Below are 22,494 nucleotides of genomic sequence, written 5' to 3'. Positions count from 1 at the left end.
TTTGAGTGGTTTTTCTATGTAGTTCATAACATCTGCCTACCTCCCTTTACTGTTTTTTTAAACAACCTTTTCAGGTGTACCACAATGTTCCTAAATAAAAATAAATGCTTCAACTTGAATATGGTGGTGGAAGAGACACTAAAATTAAGCCCCACCCCACATCGGTGATCCCATATGAAAGCTTAAACCATTATCAAATTGGTTGTTACGATATCCTTCCTAGGATTATTTTTTTTAATCAATGGGTGGAGGATAGGAAGAGATCCAAGCACCTACTTGTTTGCTATATTGTTCTTTCTTTAAATATTCCACTAAAATCCAAGATTATGAGATGTCCTTGTTCAAATGCAACAATAGGGTTATAAAAATAGAGATGATGTAAAGTATCACTTGTTTAGAAAGATAATCTCAAATGCCCATTTTGATTTAAATCATCCTCAACCATAATACTATCTCCTTCACATTTTCGATTCTCACCTCTTTGATAGATTTTTACATGGATCTTGCATACCAAACATGCAAAATACAAAGTTAGCAAATATTTTCCCAAAAAAACATATCTACAAACACGTTTACATGGATCTTGCATACCAATTAACATTTCCTACAACAAAAAGACCTTTTCACAAATTTTATCACAAAATCCTACTACTACCATCATCCTAAACAAAGTTATATCCATAATTTGATGAAGCTAAATGAACAAGGAAAGAGAGAAAGAGAGAGAGGTAAGAAAATTATTTTCTTTTTACAAGCAATAAGCCAATAAGCAAGCAACTATCAAGTAGAGCTAGTCCTAGACATGAGAGACATGGCCTTTCTCAACTCCAATGATTTTAGAGACTCGGGAAAATTCTTCCCATGTACCTGTGGTGGGACCCACAACCCACCACTATGAGGCGATAGCACCTATGATTGGGATGACCCACTTTCTAAAACTTCTTTCGCTTTCTTCACAAATTCAAAGAATTCTGCAACTTGACGAGCATACCTTCAAAAATAGACAATAAAAGTTAGAATTTAATATTATACGAGTAACAAATGTAATTAAAAATAGCTTACTGATGCTTAGCTTCAATATCCTTTGAAAAATCAATGTTGGGTTCACAATCGAGAACCAAAGCAGGGACCTGATTGTTACATACACACACACACACACATAAATTCAACTAACAACTAACTAACTAACTAATAGGCTTAAGTAAACTATAAGGGTTCATTTTTGAATACTTGAGTGCATATGATTGCCTTCCAAATAGAAAACCTGATCTTTTATACTAGGATGCGAGGAGGCATCAATGTGAGGGGGAAGCTTGTTGACTGATAAATACCATGATTTCCAGTTTCAAATGGTAAACGCCAGCTCTCATGTTTTTCATTCAAACCAAGAAGATAATCAAGGCTTACTCTACCTTCTTCTTCTGTCTTGTGTAGCATCATTCATTTATGGCAGGTATCAGGGCTAGCTCTAAGATACATGAATCCATCTGGAATAAGTCAAGGGAGAGATGAAACAACTGGATCAAACCATGAATCATAAATGCCAATTTCCATCTCATTCATCTAGTTTGCTTCATGAATAGCTCTCACAAACACCTTCATCAAGTAAGTACCAAAAGTAAACAACCATCGGGAAAGGAGTTGTTGTAAGGAAGTACCAAAAGTAAACACATTCATAAATAGAATTGTACTTCCAATTTGTTTCTTATTAGGATGTTAACCTTTGAAAAATCAACCCATTTATAGTAGTGAAAATTGCTTTAAATCTAGATAATGTTGATATAATTAGGTGGATTTTTCAAAGTACAATATTATAATAGGAAGAAATGAAGGTAGTATGCTATGATATAATAAATATATCAATGGAAGTATAACAAACATATCAATGAAAGTACATTAATTTAACCATATTAAAAATAGAGAATTTATAGAACAAATGGCATAGTTTGTACCATTCTATCAGTGAAAACACTTCTTTCCATCAACCTAAGAGCCTTAATTCCACCAGATGAATCTTTCTCCTGTATAATTGTAACACCCATAAAATTCAAGCCAATTTTAAACTTTTTCAAACACTTAAAAACCATTTAAGATTTCATCGTTTGTTTTCAAAATAATAATAATCAGAGTATCCCAGTATCAAATCATAAAATAAGGATGAGCGGTACGATCATGCCTTCGTCTTCCTGCGGTCAGCCGCTCTACCTTAAACAATAATCGATAAATGTAAGCTCGAAGGCTTAGTGAGTTACCCCCAAACTACCAACCGCATATATATATATACATAACATCTCATATAACCACTACAGAACAACATGCATTATGAGCCATCAGTCTGACTTGACCGAATCCCGGTCCTCAGTCTATCTGGACCGCTCTCCAAGCCTTCAGCACGTCTGGACTGCCCACTTTAGGCCTTCAGCCTATCCGGACCGCTCGCTAGGCCTTTGGCCTGACTAGATTTTTCCGGCCCGGGCCTGCAGTTTACCCGGTCCGCCCAGGGTGTCTTGGCCTACTGCACACAACAGGACCTGCCTCAACCCTTTACCTCAAACCAACAAACATGTGCACAAACATATAAACAATTAAACATGTTGATCTAACGGATAACTAACATGGAAACCATCCTGTAACCAGGATACCGATCTAAACGATTTCTAACATAGTAACCATCCTACAACCAGTATGTCAATCTAACAGATAACTAGCATAACAACCATTCTAAAACCAAGATGAAATCTAACAGATTACTAACATGGAAACCATCCTAAAACCAGGATGCAAATCATAAAGGGTCGGCCTTGGTTCCGTAGACCCTGTTGATATAGTGAGGAGAACTCACCTCACAAATGTTGTCTGGAACTAGAAAGCTCAACTCCCAGATCACCAACACAAACTCCACCACCTATATTTGAGACATCACAAAGTTCATAAATTCCCAAGATACTCCCAGAAGTCCAATAGTCAACCCTCGGTCAATGTCCAAGTCAACTTTCAAGGTCAACAGTCCATGTTGACCTAAACTCGTCGAGTACCCTTAGCTACTCGCCGAGTTCCTGGCATGACTCGCCAACTCGCCGAGTCACTCGAGTAGCTCGTCGAGTTCCTAGTGTTAGTGGTCGTAACTGCTTGGCCAACCCGCCGAGTTTTCCCTTTACAACTCGCCATGCTCATACGTGTCCGAAGGTTAGGAAAACCCTAACCAACTCACTGAGTCATCCTACTGACTCGCCCGGTCTACGACAATCTCCAACGGACTCGCCAAGTTATTCATCCAACTCGTCGAGTACAGGACCATCCTCATGTGGCTCGCCGAGTTGACTATGCAACTCGCCGAGTCCCTTCAAACCTTCATCCATACAGGTACTTTTTAAGCCATGCAACGACTCTATATTGCAGATCCAAGCTTCTAAGGCATGTTTATCACGTAAAGTTGCAAACTTTATGTGCAGGCAAGGCTCTAGAGACTCTAAATGACCAATCCAAGCTTTCAATGGAGCTTTACACCTTAGGAGAGTCTCATTCTTGCAAAAGCTAGAAGCTTTATGGACTTAGAGACCCAAGAGAGTTCAGATCTGAAGTTGCAACCTTGGATCTTAACTCAAACACAAGAAAGGCTTCCTATTAAGCTAGAAAAGCCCCAAAATCCACCCAAAATAGGTCTAGAATGAAAAGAGGGTTAGGATAACAGCTTAATACCTTCCAAAAAGGATGCCAAATGAGGTAGATTTCTGGTTCCACACGTTCCTTGCTCCTAGTCAGTTGATCTCCAAGCTTCATCTCACCAAAAATCCTCTTCCCAAGCTTAAGAGCACAAATGGAGTACACTCACACAAATTAGGTTTAAAGGGTGTCAAGTAACTATAAAGGGGAGGATGGGGAAGGCCAATGATCCTTTAAATAAGGTGAAATGCCCCGAGATTTAGGGTTTCATCTGCCAGCTCCTACTCATCGAGTCCCTTCTTAGACTCGGCAAGTAAGTCACTAAAATATGTGGACCAACCCACTGCTACTCGACGAGTAAGGCATCTAACTCATCGAGTAGACCTTGAAATCAAAGAAATTCTTATATACATCAATACCTGAGAATCTGGGTTTTACAATTCTCCCCCACTTGAACTAGACATCGTCCACGAAGTCTGCCACGGCGAACAGCTCCGGGTAATGCTCCCGCATCTCTGCCTCTGGCTCCCACATCCACTCAGACCCCCTCCGATGTGCCCATTGTACCTTCACCAAAGGTATCTCCTTGTTCCGTAGAACTTTCATCTTCTTCTCCGGCCACAGGCCTCTCCACGTAATTCCGGCGCTCATCGACCTGAATATCATCTATCGACACTACAGCCTCTTGATACATAATGCAATTTCGTAACTGCAAAACGTGGAAAGTGTTGTGAATCCGAATAAGCTCCTTCAGTAGCTCTAGCTTGTAAGCCACCTTGCCAACCCTGGCAATGATCCTGAATGGACCAAAGTAACGGGGGCCTAATTTCCCCCTCTTCCTGAAGTGAATCACACCCTTTCAGGGTGAGACCTTAAGGAGCACCATATCACCCACCTGAAACTCTAACTCGGATCAGCGTCTGTCGGCATAACTCTTCTACCGACTCTAAGCGGTCTGCAGGCACTACCTAATCTGCTGAATCTTCTCGGTAGTCTGCAAGACTACTTGCGTCCTGAAACATACCAAAAATACGACCCAAAATTTCATTTTAAAAATCATTTCACGACATAAGTATCATTACTATAATATAAAATCATAAAACATGTATCTCAAAAATCTCATAAGATCTGTCATCATTTTACTATCTCATATATAAAATATCAGAGTAAACTCCCAGGCTAAGAAAAATTGTGGTGTGTGCCATGCAATCATCCCGAACCCTTCCCTTTGCTAGTGGAAGTGCCTAAAACCAAAACTGAAAATCGTATGCACGAAGCTTAGTGAGCTCCTCCAAACTACCACATACCATATAATAACACATATAACAAATACTGGGCCTTATCCACTGTATCGGGCCCCGGCCGGCATCATACCAAAGTCCGGCATAATTTGGGCCTCGCCTGGCATCGGACCGAAGTCTGGAATAACTTCGACCCCACCCAAACTCGGACCGTAGTCCGGAATAAACTGAACATAACATGAGCATAAACATATAACATATAACATAAACATGTAACTGCTACATCGGGCTTTCCCGGCATCGGACCGAAGTCCGGAACACATAACACATAACATAAACATGCATGAATCACAAAGACATCAAGCATACATAACTACTTCTCGGGACCACCCCGACATCAGACCGAAGTCTGGAAACGTATAAATTGCATCGGGCTAACCCCCAACATCGGACCAAAGTCCGGAACTACTAACATCTAAACGGGTTGGCATTGTGGCCGTAGACCCATTCCTACTGGAAGGAAACTCACCTCGTGTGTCTGACTGCTGATACCCTGAGTGAGAATTATATGGCTGCTGCTCCGGCGACTCTCCGGCTATAATTCCCATAATGATACTTAGTCAAAAACTAATAACTAATCTCAGGGTGAAATGACCATTTCACCTTTAGTCAAAGTCAATATTCTGGTCAAAGTCAACATTCCAGTTGACCAGGCTCGCCGAGTTGGCCTGCCAACTCGCCGAGTCCATATTCTTTCATCTTCCCCCTAACCCGACTCTACTCGTTGAGTTTAGCAAAAAATTGACTAGTTCCCTTTCGAATCATATCATCAGGACAGTCCTCATCTGACTCGTTGAGTTCTTCCTGAACTCGTCGAGTTGTCTTCATCTTATGAACGTGTCTAGTTTGTGACCCGTTGAGTTGTATGAACAACTCGTCGAGTCCATCTTCATAAGTTGGGAGATGGTCTTGGACTCGCCGAGTACATTCTTGCACTCGCCGAGTCCCATGGTTTCCAGTTCCATGGCTTCATCCATTTCATTGAGCCCCTTCCCTGGACTCATCTAAATCCCTTCTGAACTAAAATGGGTTCCTCTGAGTCATAATAGTTTTGGGAACCGACTTACGATTCGCCGAGTCCCAAGAACGGCTCGCCGAGTCCATGCATGTCCAAGTTTATAATTCGATTTCTGATGTGCAAAAACTCATCCAAAAGGTAGCTCTAAGCTCCTAAGATCGGTATAACACATAAAGTCATGAACTTTACATTCATGCATGGGACATTTATGCTCAAAGGACCAAAAATGGGGTTTATTTCATACTTGGGGTTCTCATGGCCATTAAGATGGCACCTTTATGCCATGAGGATCCTCCAAGTTCCAGATCTGTGTGTAAATCGACTTGGGACGTCCAAGTCCCAAGTATCAATCTCCTTGGACCCAAAAACCTCATAAAGATGACCACAAGGAGATCTAAGAAACTACAAGTCAAGTATGAGGCTTGATTACCAGAAAGTGAAGAGAAGCTGATGTTGTTCTTGGATCTACAATCTTCACTTGAAGTACTCCTTCTTCCTCTTCTTCTTACAAGCTTCAAATACACCAAATAACTCTCAAAATCACAAAGAAAAATCAAGTTCACTCATGGAGGATTAGGGTTATGAGAGTGCTGCTCTGGAGGTGATGGAGGTTGAACAAGAGGCCTATAATGTTGCTTAAATAGGGTGTAAACCCTAAATATTAGGGTTTTCCCAGACTGGCCTACTTGTCGAGTCAAGGCGTGGACTCGTCGAGTAGATCACTTAAACCCACGTCCAAACCAGTCATGGATACAACTCGTCGAGTAGATCTTATAAAATGACATTTAATGAATTAAATACGTACCAGAAACGGAGCGTTACACATCCGTCCCATCACTCTATGTCCAGCCTCACCCCAACAAACCAAGGTGCGACATCTTCGCCCATACAACAGCTCGAAAGGCGGGGCGCCAATGCTGGAATGATAGTTGTTGTTGTAGGAGAACTCTACAAGGGACAGGTGGGAATCCCAACTCCCACCAAAGTCAATAACACATGCCCTCAACTTATCCTCGAGGGTCTAAATGGTCCGCTCACTCTGACCATCGGTCTGCGGATGAAATGTCGTACTAAAGTGTAGCCGCGTGCCCAGTTCCTCGTGGAACTTCTGCCAAAAATGGGAGGTAAATCCAATATCTCGGTCGGAAACAATAGAGACCGGAACTCCATGGCGAGCGATGATCTCGCGAACATACACGTCAGCCAACTTCTTGGCCGAAGAACTCTCCTGAATAGCCAAGAAATGGGAAATCTTGGTCAATCGATCTACGACGACCCATATATCATCAAATCCCTTTGTTGTCCTCGACAACTTGGTAATGAAGTCCATCATGATCTGTTCCTATTTCCACATGGGAATCTCTAGAGGTTGCAGCTTACCATGCGGTCTCTGATGTTCGGCCTTGACCATCCTGCAGGTCAAGCACCTCTCGACATACCAAGCAATTTCTCGCTTCATACATGGCCATCAGTAACTCAAACTCATGTCTCTATACCTATTGGTGGCCCCCGGGTGAATAGAAAAATGAGACTTATGAGCCTCTTCCAAGACCGTCTGCCTGACTCCACCAGACATCGGAACCCAAAAACAACCGCATCGGGTCAATAATCCCCGGCTATCCTGCACAAATCGGGTGTTCTCACCCTTGATCATTTCCAGCGTCCAATTCTCCGATCGCATGCCCTCAACTTGGGCACCTTTGATCAAACTCACAAGCGGGGAATCCATTGCTATCCTCATACATCTCGTTGGGGGGAAAGACCCAGCTAACTTGCGGCTCAAAGCGTCTGCCACCACATTCGCTTTACGGGGGTGGTAAAGGATCTCACAATCGTAGACCGTAACTACATCCAGCCACCTGCGCTGCCTCATGTTCAGGTTTGGCTGATCCATAATATGCTTCAAGCTCTTGTGATTCGTGTATATGGTGCAACGGACCCCGTATAGGTAATGTATCCATATCTTGAGAGCGAACACTACTCCTCCTAGCTCCAAATCATGAGTAGGGTATCTCGTCTCATTCAGCTTCAGCTGCCGCGATGCATTGGCTATTACTCGTCCTCTCTGCATGAGGACCACCCCCAAACCTGTGATGGATGCATCACAAAACACCACAAAGTCCTCAACTCCCTCCGGGAGTGTCAAGACTGGAGCCTCACATAACCGCTGTCGGAGGGTCTCAAACGCCCTCTACTGCTCAGGGCCCCACCGGAAATCCACCCCCTTCCTCGTCAGACGAGTGAGGGGTACTGCAATCTTGGAGAAATCCTGAATGAATCTCTGGTAGTACCCCGCTAATCCCAAAAAGCTCCTGATGTCTGAGGGAGATTTCGGAACCTCCCACTGCATGACCGCCTCGATTTCGGCCAGATCGACCAAAATCCCCTCCTGGTTAACGAGATGCCCAAGGAACTGGACTTCTCGTAACCAAAACTCACACTTCAAGAACTTGGCATAGAGCCGTTCTCGCTACAAGACTCCCAATAACTCTCGTAGATGCTCCTCATGTTGCACTCGGGTCTTGGAATACACCAAGATATCATCTGTGAACATAATGACCGAACGACCGAGTATCGGTCTACAGACCCGATTCATCAGATCCATAAATACTGCTGGTGCGTTGGTGAGCCCAAACGGCATCACCACAAACTTGTCATGTCCATAACGAGTCTGAAACGCAGTCTTCTCCACGTCATCCTCCCTCACTTTAACCGGATGATATCCAGATCTTAAATCGATCTTGGAAAACCAAGATGCACCCTGTAACTGATCGAATAGTGTTGGGTTTTGAGCAATCTAACACTTCCTAAGTGTGCATGCAACCCTAATAAACCTTGGATCTATGTTTGTTTAAATACATGCAAAATAATAATTTTTCCAAGGTTCATAACCTATCTAACATGGCATGGGGAACATTTCAACATAAAAGAGTTAGAAGAGATTACATACCTTTTTGATGAGTTTGATTCTTAAGGAGTTTGAGGGCCAAGCACCAATAGTGTGAATGCCTCAAATGGAATCACAAATCACCACAAACACTTGGAAAACTTTGAGAGAGTATACACACTAGCAATTTTCGGCCACACACAAGCACACACACACACTAGTTCACTAGTTCCATTTCATGCACCATAACCATGCTTATATAGTGTACATGGTTAGGGTGAAACCCTAATAATCCATGACCTTTCCTTTTCCAAGGACCCATGGGCTAAAAGCTCCATGGATCATCCATGGACTTCCATCCAAGCCTAGCCCATTAACAAATGAGTGTTAGCCCACACCATATAAAACCAATAGCCCATAATCTAATTAGTCTTCCTTTTAATCTCTAAATTAATTCATAATTAATTTAAGACTAAGACTAATTAAATAACATAACCTCATATTAATATATTATAACTTATAATATATTAATAAACATATGTGTATAACTCTCATAAAATTATCCATAAATTGTTCGGGTGAAATGCAACCCAAATGGACCATGCCGGGTCGGGTCAAGTATATACCAAATAAGTTATGGACTTAGACACCTTATCCAATAGACTCCCACTTGGATAAGTCTAATAACTCTATTTGCCTATATAACTTCAGGAACCAACCAGCAATAATAGCTCTCGAAAACTCTGTTGAACTATGAAGCGCCATTTTAAGACAAGTGATCATATAATCCTCTGTTCTCATGATATCAGCCGGACAAACACATGGAACTATGTCTTGCTTATTGTCTGGCAGTTGTTTCTCAAATTCCGATTTGTTTGACAAAGAAATTTACTGAACACATCAGTTTAGTTCTGACCGGGCCCGGTACATGGGTCAACATAAAATCATCGAGGGGCCCAGATATCGCTTCTATTTCTAGAAGGAACAGATAAACTTCGACTCATATGCTTGTTCTACTACTTGTTGAATTGTACACAAAGGCACGTTTTATAACATCAAGTTACTGATGCGTTTTCGTGCAATCAATGCACAACCAACTCATAGGTAACAACTCATATCTCTAGGTTTGAAGACTTATATGATATTATCGTCTCACGATCACTCGAGATAAATTCCATGAAGTGATACAAGTGAGCGTGGGTTTATACCAATACTCATAACTTATGAGTACTCATGAACGTTGCAGCAACCATTGCCATGTCTAAACACCTTTAGCCATCTACAATCCCAATTCATGACAATCTTGATTCATACCTACTTCCGACGTATGACCGATTGTGGAGGTTTGAATAAGTTAATTATTCTGGAAGTCAAAACATGTAAAACTGAAACAATAGTAAATAATTGACAATGATAGTAACACTTTACTCATAAATAAATCACAAATTTTATTCATCCTCAAACGTCGATTACATTTTACAAGTTTCAGGAAAACTATCTAATCTGTAAAACTAATATCGTCCCTCAGCCCGATGCGCCTCGCATGTTGACAATGCTTAACCCTCATCGGTCCCTTCGTAAGGGGATCTGCAGGATTCTCATCCGACGATATCCTCCTTGCCACGAGGAGTCCTTCTTCAATCTTGTGTCTTATGAAGTGATATTTTCTGTCAATGTGTCGGGATCTGCCATGATCTCTTGGTTCCTTGGCTAAGGCAACCGCACTATTGTTGTCACAGAAAATCTCCATAGGTTCTTTAATAGCTGGTATAACTCCAAGGTCTCCGATGAAGTTCTTTAGCCATATCGCCTCCTTTTCTACTTCACTCGCTGCTATATACTCTGATTCACAAGTCGAATCAGCCACCGTCTCCTGCTTGGAACTCTTCCAAGAAATTGCCCCTCCATTTAAGGTAAAGATCTAGCCCGACTGAGAGCGGAAGTTATCCCTATCAGTCTGAAAACCAGTATCACTATACCCTAATACTCTCAAGTCATCACTCCCACCAAGGGTAAGGATCCAATCCTTAGTCCTCCGTAGATACTTGAGAATGTTCTTTACCGCGGTCCAATGAGCCTTGCCAGGGTTCCCCTGATACCTGCTGACCATGCTCAAAGCAAATGCCACATCAGGGCGGGTACAAGTCATAGCATACATGATCGAGCCAACAGCGGAAGCATACGGTAATTGGCTCATCTCAGCTATCTCTGCCTCTATACTCGGACTCTGAGTCTTACTCAGTTGGGCATTACTTTGGATCGGTAAATCTCCTTTCTTGGAGTTCTGCATGTTGAACCTTTTCAACACCTTATCCAAGTAGGTACTCTGACTAAGTCCAATTAGTCTTTTACTCATTTCTCTTAATATCCTTATCCCTAGGATATAGGCAGCCTCCCCTAGGTCCTTCATAGCAAAGCACTTCCCAAGCCAGGACTTAACCTCCTGCAAGGTTGGGATGTCATTTCCTATAAGTAGTATGTCATCCACATACAGTACCAAGAAGCTAACTATACTCCCACTAGCTCTGACATACACGCAAGACTCATCTTCACTTCTCGAGAAGCCAAACTCTTTTACCTTCTCATCAAAACAAAGATTCCAGCTATGAGATGCTTGTGTTAATCCATAAATGGATTTCTAAAGCTTGCATACTCTATTAGGGTACTCTGCACTGACAAAACCCTCTGGCTGATTCATATACACATCCTCAGCCAACTTTCCATTAAGGAAAGCGGTTTTGACATCCATTTGCCATATTTCATAATCATGAAATGCTGCCATGGCTAGCATAACCCTAATAGACTTAATCTTGGCTACCGGCGAGAAGGTTTCATCATAATCAATACCCTGAGTCTGAGTAAAACCCTTCGCAACCAGTCGAGCCTTATAAGTATGCACTTTTCCTTCCCTGTCGGTCTTCTTCTTGAAGATCCATTTGCACCCGACTGTTTTACGGCCTGGTACATGGTCAACCAAGTTCCAAACTTGATTGTCATACATGGACTGTATCTCGCTGTCCATATCCTCCTTCCATTTAGCAGACTCCGGGCCTGCCATGGCTTCCTTAACACTGCTAGGTTCATCCAAATTTACCAGTGTACTATCACTGATAAACGTATCACCTTCCGTAGTAATATGAAAGCCATAATAAAACGAAGGTGTGTTCCTAACCCGTGTGGAACGCCTCGGAGGTATAGACATGTCAGCTTGCTCAACAGGAGTTTCCTCCTCAGGTTTATTGCTAGTGTCTGAGGTTCCTTCACCAATTGCTTCTTGAATTTCTTCAAGATCAATTTGCCTCCCACTGTCTCCTTGGCTTATAAATTCTCTCTCACGAAAGACCCCTCTTCTTGCTACAAAAGACCACATTCTCACTGGGTCTGTAGAAGAGGTAACCGAAGGATTTTTGTGGGTAGCCGATGAAAATACACCTTTCACTCCGGGGTTCGAGCTTATCATGAGTTTCACGCCTCACGAAAGCCTCGCAACCCCAAATCTTGATGTGGTTCAAATTGGGAACCTTCCCAGTCCACATCTCATGAGGTGTTTTGGTAACCTTCTTTGTAGGGACTAGATTAAGGATATGGGCGGCAGTCTCTAAGGCATACCCCCAAAAAGAGATTGGTAGCGAAACTCGACTCATCATAGAGCGAACCATGTCCAACAAGGCTCGATTACGCCTCTCAGCTACACCATTTAGCTGTGGTGTCCTGGGAGGAGTCAATTGTGAGACAATCCCACACTCCTTAAGATAGTCAAGGAACTCGGTACTAAGATACTCACCACCTCGATCGGATCGAAGCATCTTAATGTTCCTTCCCAATTGATTTTCTACTTCCTGTTTGAATTCCTTAAACTTCTCAAAGGTTTCTGACTTATGTTTGATTAAGTAGACATACCCATATCTACTAAAATCATCAATAACAACAAGAGGTATGTGATCTAGATCTGATTTCTACCTCTCCCCTTCTCTCTCTATAGCCTCTCCATTTGCTTGTGGTGTTTGTGAGCCATTAAAGGCACTACACTTGTGGTGCTTGCTTTCAAGACTTAGGGTTTGAAGATTTAAATTGTTATTGCAATATAACAACAAGAGGTATGTGATCTAGCCTTCTATGTGATTTTCGAAAATAGCATGCTACATTAGGGTTTTATCCGTGTGTTCATAATGTTCTGTATCTAATAGTGAAAACATAGATCCAAATTAGGGTTGCATGCACACATAGGATTGTTTGTATAAAACCCATCAGTGGTATCAGAGCCTTTGGTTAACTTGTTTTCAATTAGCATTATTCAATTGTATGAACTTCAAAAATTAGGGTTTATAGCCAATAGACCCTAGGAGGCCATAGATTTCGAGATTAGGGTTTCCTAACCCTAATTTGCGAAAATCTTGAAAGGGTTTTTTGAATCCTTTCCTTTTAATCCAAGATTTCGAAATCTAGGGTTTGCAAACCCTTAGATTTTGAGATTTGCCTCCTTCCCCAAGATAAGATCCTAAATTTTAGGGATTTGGATAATCTCATATCTTGTAATTATCTTTTAATAGTTAAATATGGTAATTAAAGAATTTGAATTATCCCCTCCCATTATTTTCGAAATTTAGAGGGATAAAAGGGATTAGGACGAGTTAATTATTTAAATGGTAATTATCCTCATTATTTAGATAATCCCTTATGATTTGATAATTTAAATTAAGAGTTTAATTTAAGATAATTATTAAATCAATGGTTTTAATATTTAAAATTTTAATTTAAATGGTATTAAATTTCAAAAATTTTAAATTGAAGATTAAAACCCTAGTATTTTGAAATGTTTAAAATACACCCTATACTATTATATTATTACAAGCTTAATATATATATATATATATATATATATATATATATATATATATATATATATATATATATTTGTGTGTGTCTGTGTGTAAAATTAAAATGCTAGTCTTACCGTTAGTAGGCCTCATTCGTGAAGTCGGTCTATAAGTTGGGTATAAGGTAGCTGCCTATAAAATGGCGCTTAATGGGTGTACACTCACACCTACCGCTTGCTTGACTGGTGGAGCGTCGTTAGCCGAACGGGTAGGATAGGGCAATCCTCTCCTCATTAATAAGAATAATGAATCTATATAAAGTAACTAAACCTTTTTACAAATTCCCAATCCTAGTTACTTTAGGCAAAAGTGAAATTGATGCAATCCCATGAAATTACACTTTTCACCATTGCTAAGAAGTTAGTGGAGCGTGTGTGGTTTACTGGCACACTAATTGGTTCTAAGCAAAGGTGGTAAAGGGTGATTCATTGTTTGTCATAGTTCGATGGAGCGTGTGTGGTTTACCGGCACATCGAACTTTAGCGAATGGATAAGATACATTCGCACGATCACTCGTTACGAGGACAAGGAGTATGTTCTCGATGAGAAGCTCGAAAAGATCAATCCAGAAACCGCTACTCCCAAAGAAATGGTTGTGTTTAAAACACATGAGCATGATGCAACAAAAGTCCATTGCATCATGATAGCCACTATGAACTCCGAATTCCAAAAGTCCTATGAGGACATGTATCCCTATGAGATGCATAAAGACTTGATGGAGAGGTATCACCAAAGCGCGAGGCAAGAGTGCTATGAGATCATTACGAATATGATCACTGCTAAAATGGGAAGTGGAGAATCTCTTACCGTGCACTTGTAAAAGATGCAAAGGTATGTCGACCGTCTTCACAAGTTGAATGTCAACTTTGGGGAAGATTTGGCTATCGAAATTGTTCTTCACTCCTTGCCCTCATGCTACAATCAATTTAGGATGACCTACCACATGAATAAGGAAGAGGTCACCCTAAGCAAACTCCAAGGGCTCCTAAGGACTGCTGAGAGCAACCTTAAGGACAAGTCTGTTGCACCAACTCCTAATCCATCCGCTGCTCCTGTTTTGGCTATAGGGCAGGGAAGGGGCAAGAAGAGGAAGGCTCTGTCAAAGAGCCACCGCAAGGGAAAGTCCCAAGATGGTTCCTCTTCTAGTGGGACCAAGGTTGATCCTGCGAAACCCAACCCTAACCCAAAGGAGGCAGAGTGCCATCATTGCCACAGAATAGGGCATTGGAAGAGAAGCTGCCCGGAATATCTGCAAGCCATCAAGGATGGAAAGATCAAGCCATCTTATGCAGGTATATACACAATTAAATATAATGATTCATCTCATGCTATTTCTTGGGTTCTTGATATAGGATGTGGTTACCACATTTGTTCTGATATGTAGGGACTAGGAAGAAATAGGGATGTGGACCTTGGAAGAATAAATCTAATCATTTGGAACAGAAGAACGTCGGTTGTTACCAAGATTAGAGTGTATTCTTTAGTGCTTAGTAGTGGATTGAATTTAGATTTAAATAATTGTTGCTACTCGCCAGATATGGAAAGAAACATCATTTCTTTTCATGGTTTATTTAGACAAGGATTTAGATATTCATTTAATAATGAGAATGGTTCAATTTATGCTTATCTAAATGGTGTTTTATACTTTGAAGCAATACCTTGTAATGGAATTTACGAAACTGTTATGGTTATAGATAACCTAGGAAATGATGTGTTGTGTATGGATTCTTCCAATAGTATGGATAAAGCATCTTTGTGGCATTGTCGTCTTGGACATGTCAACAAGAAGCGCATAGCCAAACTCCAAAAGGATGGAGTGTTGGAGTCATTCGACCTTAGGGAAGATGACACATGCGAATCTTGTTTACTTGGAAAGATGACCAAGTCACCCTTCACTGGCACATGTGAGAAGGGTGAGGGTTTATTGGATCTCATACATACCGATGTATGTGGGCCCTTTAGATCCACCACAAAGGATGGGAACTGCTTCTACGTGACTTTCACCGATGATTATAGTAGATATGGGTATATTTACTTAATTAAGCACAAGTCAGAAACATTTGAAAAGTTCAAAGAGTTCAAGCATGAAGTGGAGAATCAATTGGGCAGGAAAATCTAGATGCTTCGATCCGATCGAGGAGGAAAGTACCTAAGTCTTGAATTCCACGACTATCTCAAGGAATGCGGAATAGTTTTGCAATTGACACCACTTAGGACACCGCAGTTGAATGGTGTGGCAGAAAGGCGTAATCGAACCTTTTTAGACATGGTCCATTCTATGATGAGTCATGCTTCACTACCTATCTCATTCTGGGGGTATGCCTTAGAGACTTCCGCCCATATCATTAACCGAGTCCCTACCAAGAAGGTTGCCAAAACACCTCACGAAATGTGGACAGGGAAGGCTCCCTCATTGGCACATATCAAGGTTTGGGGCTGTGAGGTCTTCGTAAGACGAGAGACTCACAACAAGCTCGAACCTCGTAGTGAGCGATGTATTTTCATCGGCTACCCGCAGAGATCCTTTGGATATCTCTTCTATAGACCGAGTGACAATGTTGTCTTCGTTGCAAGGAGAGGGGTTTTCCGAGAGCGAGAGCTCATAAGCCAAGGAGACAGTGGGAGGCAAATCAATCTTGAAGAGATTCAAGAATCGAGCGATGAAGGAACCTCTACCGCTGGCGCTCAACCCAAGGAGGAAACTCCGGTTGAACCAATTGACGAGTCCTTACCTCTTAGACGTTCTGAAAGAGTTAGAGTTCAACCCCAGTTGTATGGTTTTCATATTACTACCGAAGGGGACACGTATATTAGTAATAGTACACTAGTAAATCTATATGAACCTAATAGCTATAAGGAAACCAAGGCAGGCCCAGAGTCTGTAAGATGGAAGGAGGCGATGGACAGCGAGATTCAGTCCATGTATGACAACCAAGTTTGGAATTTGGTTGACAATGTGCCCGAACGTAAGACGGTTGGGTGCAAATGGATCTTCAAGAAGAAGACCGACGTGGATGGGAATGTGCACACGTATAAGGCACGACTGGTGGCGAAGGGCTTTACTCAAACTCCCAGAGTTGACTATGATGAGACCTTCTCACCAGTTGCTAAGATAAAATCTATTAGGGTGATACTAGCCACTGCTGCATTTCATGATTATGAGATATGGCAGATGGATGTCAAGACCGCTTTCCCTAATGGGAAGTTGGCCGAGGATGTTTACATGGCTCAGCCAAAGGGGTTTGTCGATACGAAGCATCCCAATAGAGTGTGCAAGCTTGAGAAGTCCATTTATGGACTTAAGCAAGCATCTCGCAGATGGAATCTTTGCTTTGATGAGAAAGTCAAAGAGTTTGGATTTGTACAAAGCGAAGATGAATCATGTGTATATGTCAAGGCCAATGGGAGTATAGTTAGCTTCCTCATTTTATATGTCGATGACATACTGCTCATAGGAAACGACATCCCGAATCTGCAGGAGGTTAAGTCCCGGCTTGGGAAGTGCTTCGCTATGAAGGACCTCAGAGAGGCTTCCTATATTTTAGGAATAAGGATAGTGAGAGAACGAAGTAAGAGACTAATAGGACTTAGTCAGAATACTTACTTAGATAAAGTACTAAAATGTTTTAGTATGGAAAACTCCAAGAAGGGAGAACTACAGATACAGAGTAATGCCAAGTTGAGTAAGACTCAAAGTCCGAGTACCGAAGCCGAGATAGCAGAGATGAGCCGAGTACCTTACGCTTCCGCAGTTGGCTCGATCATGTATGCTATGACTTGTACTCGCCCTAATGTGGCCTTTTCCTTGAGCATGGTCAGTAGATATCAAGGGAACCCTGGCAAAACTCATTGGATTGCGGTCAAGAATATACTTAAGTACCTTCGGAGTACCAACGAATGGTTCTTAGTCCTCGGAGGGAGTGATGACTTGAAGGTGCGAGGGTATAGTGATGCCAGCTTCCATACCGACAGGGACAACTACCGTTCGCAGTCGGGCTGGGTCTTTACCCTAAATGGAGGAGTAGTGACTTGGAAGAGTTCCAAGCAGGAAACTGTAGTTGATTCAACGTGTGAATCAGAGTACATTGCAGCGAGCGAAGCGTCAAAGGAGGCGATATGGTTGAAGAACTTCATTGGTGACCTTGGAGTTGTGCCTGCCATAAAGGAGCCTATGGAAATTTTTTGTGATAATGAAGGAGTGGTTGCCTTGACCAAGGAACTGAGGGATCATGGTAGATCTCGACATATCGACAGAAAGTATCACTTTATTAGACATCGAGTAGAAGAAGGACACCTCGTGGTTAAGAGGATATCATCAGAAGATAACCCAGCAGATCCGCTTACGAAGGGACTGAGTAGGGTTAAGCACTTGTAGCACACTAGGAGCATTGGGCTGAAGGATGATGTTAGTTTAGATTAGATAGTTTTAGAAACATGTAATAGATAAATGTTATTGACGTTTGATGATTAAATAAAGGAGTATTATTTATGAGTAAAGTTACTATCTTATTTTAATTGTTTAACTATTGTTTCACTTTGCATGTTTTGACTTCCTGAATAATTAAGTTATTAAGAATAATCGAATTATTCGAATGGTCCACAATCGTTCATATGTTGGAAGTAGGTATGAATGAAGATTTTCATGAATTGGTATGTAAAGTTTCTAAAAGGTATTAGACATAGAAAAGGTTTGCTACAACATTCATGATGCTTATGAACAAATTTTGAGCATTGGAATAAACCCGCGCTTGCTGGAATCACTTTATGGAATGTGACAAAAAGTGATCGCAAGACGATAATATCATATGGTCTTAAAACCTATATATATGGTTTATTATTTACTAATTGGTTGTGCATTGATAATGCGAAACCGCATCAGTAAATCGATGCTATAAAACGCATTGTTGTGTATAGTTGATTAGTGGATAAGTAAATGCATATAAGTCGAAGTTTATCTGTTACTTCTATCCTAAGAGGGTAAAAGCGACATCACGGCCGCTCGATGATTTGATTTGACTTATGTGTCGGGCCCGGTCAAGACTGAATTGATGTGTTCAATTAAGTTCTATGTCAAATGAGTCTGAGATCAAGAAACCAACTGCTGGACAATCAGTTCCATGAAATTGTCCGCACAATATCTAAACAGAGGACTATACGATCCCTTATCTAGAGGAAAGGTTACTGATGAGATCAGAGTTCAACAGCGTCTTTGAGAGCTATGATTGCTAATCGAGTTGTATGTTACATTTGTGGTTACTAGACTTATCCAAGTGGGAGACTGTTGGATTAGTGTCTAAGCCCGTAACCATATTTGGTAAATACTTGACCCGGTTGCGCATGGTCCTTTTGGGTTGCCTTCACCAAAGCAACTTGATAGAGAAATAAATAGAGAAAGATGTTATTATGATTTATTAATATGTTATAATTGTTTAATTAATATTGGTCAATAATTAATTAGGAATTAATTTTGTGATCAAGTGTAATTAATTAAACTAGAGGTGCTAAATTGTAATTATGTGATAGTTGCAAAGTAGGGCAATGGTTATCCTTGTTAAAGGATGGACGAATTCAAGGATAAGGATATCCTTGAAATCGTCCAAGGTCCAAGAGATAAGGGTTTTTTCAAGGCTTATCTTGTGGTTGCTTGGTGGGCAAGCAACTAGATAAGGATAAGGACTGAAAACCTAATCTCAACCCTATATAAAGACCCCTAAGGCATAAGAAATCGTCCACAAAATCCCTAGGGTATCTAGATCTGATTTCTACCTCTCCCCTTCTCTCTCTATAGCCTCTCCATTTGCTTGTGGTGTTTGTGAGCCATTAGAGGCACTACACTTGTGGTGCTTGCTTTCAAGACTTAGGGTTTGAATATTTAAATTGTTATTGCAATATAACAACAAGAGGTATGTGATCTAGCCTTCTATGTGATTTTCGAAAATAGCATGCTACATTAGGGTTTTATCCATGTGTTCATAATGTTGTGTATCTAGTAGTGAAAACATAGATCCAAATTAGGGTTGCATACACACATAGGACTGTTTGTATAAAACCCATCAGATTTCTGGTTCCACACGTTCCTTGATCCTAGTTAGTTGATCTCCAAGCTTCTTCTCACCAAAAATCCTCTTCCCAAGCTTAAGAACACAAACGGAGTACACTCACACGAATTAGGGTTAAAGGGTGTCAAGTAACTATAAAGGGGAGGATGGGGAAGGCCAATGATCCTTTAAATAGGGTGAAATACCCCGGGATTTAGGGTTTCATCTGCCAGCTCCTACTCGTCCAGTCCCTTCTTGGACTCGGCTAGTAGGTTACTAAAATACGTGGACCAACCCGCTGCTACTCGACGAGTAGCGCATCCAACTCGTCAAGTAGACCATGAAATCAAAGAAATTCTTATATACATCAATACCTGAGAATCGAGGTGTTAGAATAACTCTTGTAACAAAGACATAATTTTGGAAGGTGTAAGCATACCTTTGTGGCTCAGAATAAAAGGCATCTAAAATGTTAAAATGATCAGGTCCAATATCCTACCATTTATCAATAGGTTCGGGAACAACCTCAACAAGATCCTGAAGCTCAAGAGTCTCATTAGCAATTCTCTTCAAGAAAGTTGTCTTCCCCACACTTATATAAAAGAGGAACGAAAAACGGGCAAACTTCAAATCAACGACCAAAAGCGCACACACCAAAACTAAGGTGGCAAAAGTTTTAAAAGGCAAAAGGTCACTGTTTTACTATTCATAAGGCCGCTCTCATTTGAACAAGGCAATCCGTGTTGAGTCGAATGTAAATCTCATCAAAACTAGTTATACGCAGGGTACGAGTCACATTAGACAACAATTTAGGGTTTTTGGTATAAACCCTTTCGCACTGTTTTCCTTCGTTTTTCATTTCTCGAAGACGCTCTATCGATACACACATTACGTCTCTCTAGCAGTAGGAGATGGTGAGGTATCAATCGTTCCTGTTCACTCAGAGCTGCCATGGGTGGCACATCGCCATTCCATCGGTTTTGTTGGTAGTGTATTTAGGGTTCCAATACAAAAAGGACATCGAGAAGCTTAGTAGCTGTCAATCATATGTTATGCTCACGTATTACGGCATACATTGGTTATCCGCAATTGTCGATCTTTGTTGGTGCTCTGCTGAGGTATCATCCTACTTTCGTATTTTGTTCTTAACTTAGTCTAATACCTTTCACAACCTATTTACCCTTCGTTTTAATACCTTTCACAAGTTCCTCAAGAATTCCTTCATATTGATCAATGAGCATCTTCTGTTCAGAAAATCTTTTGATTCTATATTGAAAGTAATCTTTATAGGGTCCTATGCTAGGATCAAGCTCTAAGATTCATGGATTTTTTTAATGTACACTTTAATGCTTGTTTTTGATGAGACCTCACCAGTCACACTAGAAGAAGCATGATTCAAGTAATAGAAAATAAATAAAAAATAGAAATAAGTAATTTGACTAGAAACTTGGCTAAAAGGGAGAAACTACAATTCTTAATTATTAATCGCAGACTGTAAAGTTTCAAGTAAACTTGAACCGATGAAAATAATCATTTTTCTGATATCTCTACTATTGTCTCCCCATGAGTATTGACCTTTGTCACTAAGCATCCTTACAAGGTTGACATCTGTTGGCAAATAAGGAGAATAAATTTATGCCATTCATGTAAAATAAACTAAAAAGAAAAAAGGGATAAATAATGAGTATCCTATTAAGCTATCCACATTTAATAATAGAAAAATACCCTTACCATGAGATAGACACACAATTGTTTAATTATGGAATGAAAGCATCAAGAAGGACTTATTTACAACACGATGTATGATGAAAGTCATAGAGACTGAAAATTCCACTTGGCTTGTACACTTCCTTCATCAGAAATGAACCAAAGCACATAATAGAAAGAACAAATACATGATACATCTCATCCCCATAAGTATAACCAACCTTAAGCACAAAATAGTAATGAAAACCTATAAATTTCCATACAAAAAATTTGTCTTGACCGAGAGGTTAGTTGAATGCTAAAGGGATGTAACCTCAAATTAGAAATTTTCAAACCTGAACCCCCAAACTACTTGTCTCTATATGAAGGTATGGGAGTGCATTTCTGAGAAGGTGGTTTCTAGGAACTTATTGACACTGGAACTTATCTGCTACCACACACTGTATCTCCCATTTGTGTATGTGACCTTATTCTCAGATTTCTTCCAGGTAAATAACTAAGGTTGCATTTAGTTACCGAAAAACAATTTTCATTTTCCATTTTCTATTTTCCGTTTATAGTTTTCGTTTTCATTGGAAAATTTAGAAAACTCGTTTAGCTAAAACCTATTCCTTTTTCATTTTCGGTTTCAAAAAAATTAGAAAACGTGTCTACATGTCTATTTTTCTATCGATTTTCATTTTTAGAAAACGGTAGTGGTGATAGGGTGGGTGGTGGTGGATTTGGTGGTGGTAGTGGTGGTGTGGATGATGCTGATGGTGGTGGTGGCAGTGGCAACAGGGTGGTGAAGGTTGTGGTTGTGGTGGTTGTGTGTGTTTGTAGAGGGGTGTGTGTGAGTGTTTGTAGGGGTGAGTGGGTATGTGTGTTTGTGGAGTGTGTCACACCCCAAAACCGATAACGGCGGAATACGTTTCGGGGTGGATGACGTAGTGAACAGTATCATCACAATTGCATAATAGTAGAAACAAGAAACATACAACCATGGTATTACATAGTGAATTTA

General features: G+C 40.8%; 1 pseudogene; it reads right to left on the bottom strand.

Moving 5' to 3' along the window:
* Window positions 1-777: 777 nt before the first annotated feature.
* On the bottom strand, window positions 778-21,025 carry LOC111904198 (uncharacterized; annotated as a pseudogene).
* Window positions 21,026-22,494: the final 1,469 nt, after the last annotated feature.

The sequence above is a fragment of the Lactuca sativa genome, chromosome 1 (assembly GCF_002870075.4).
Source record: "Lactuca sativa cultivar Salinas chromosome 1, Lsat_Salinas_v11, whole genome shotgun sequence".
Classification (NCBI taxonomy): Eukaryota; Viridiplantae; Streptophyta; class Magnoliopsida; order Asterales; family Asteraceae; genus Lactuca; species Lactuca sativa.
Note: the sequence above shows the minus strand (reverse complement) of the source record. Positions and strands in the feature narration are given on the sequence as shown.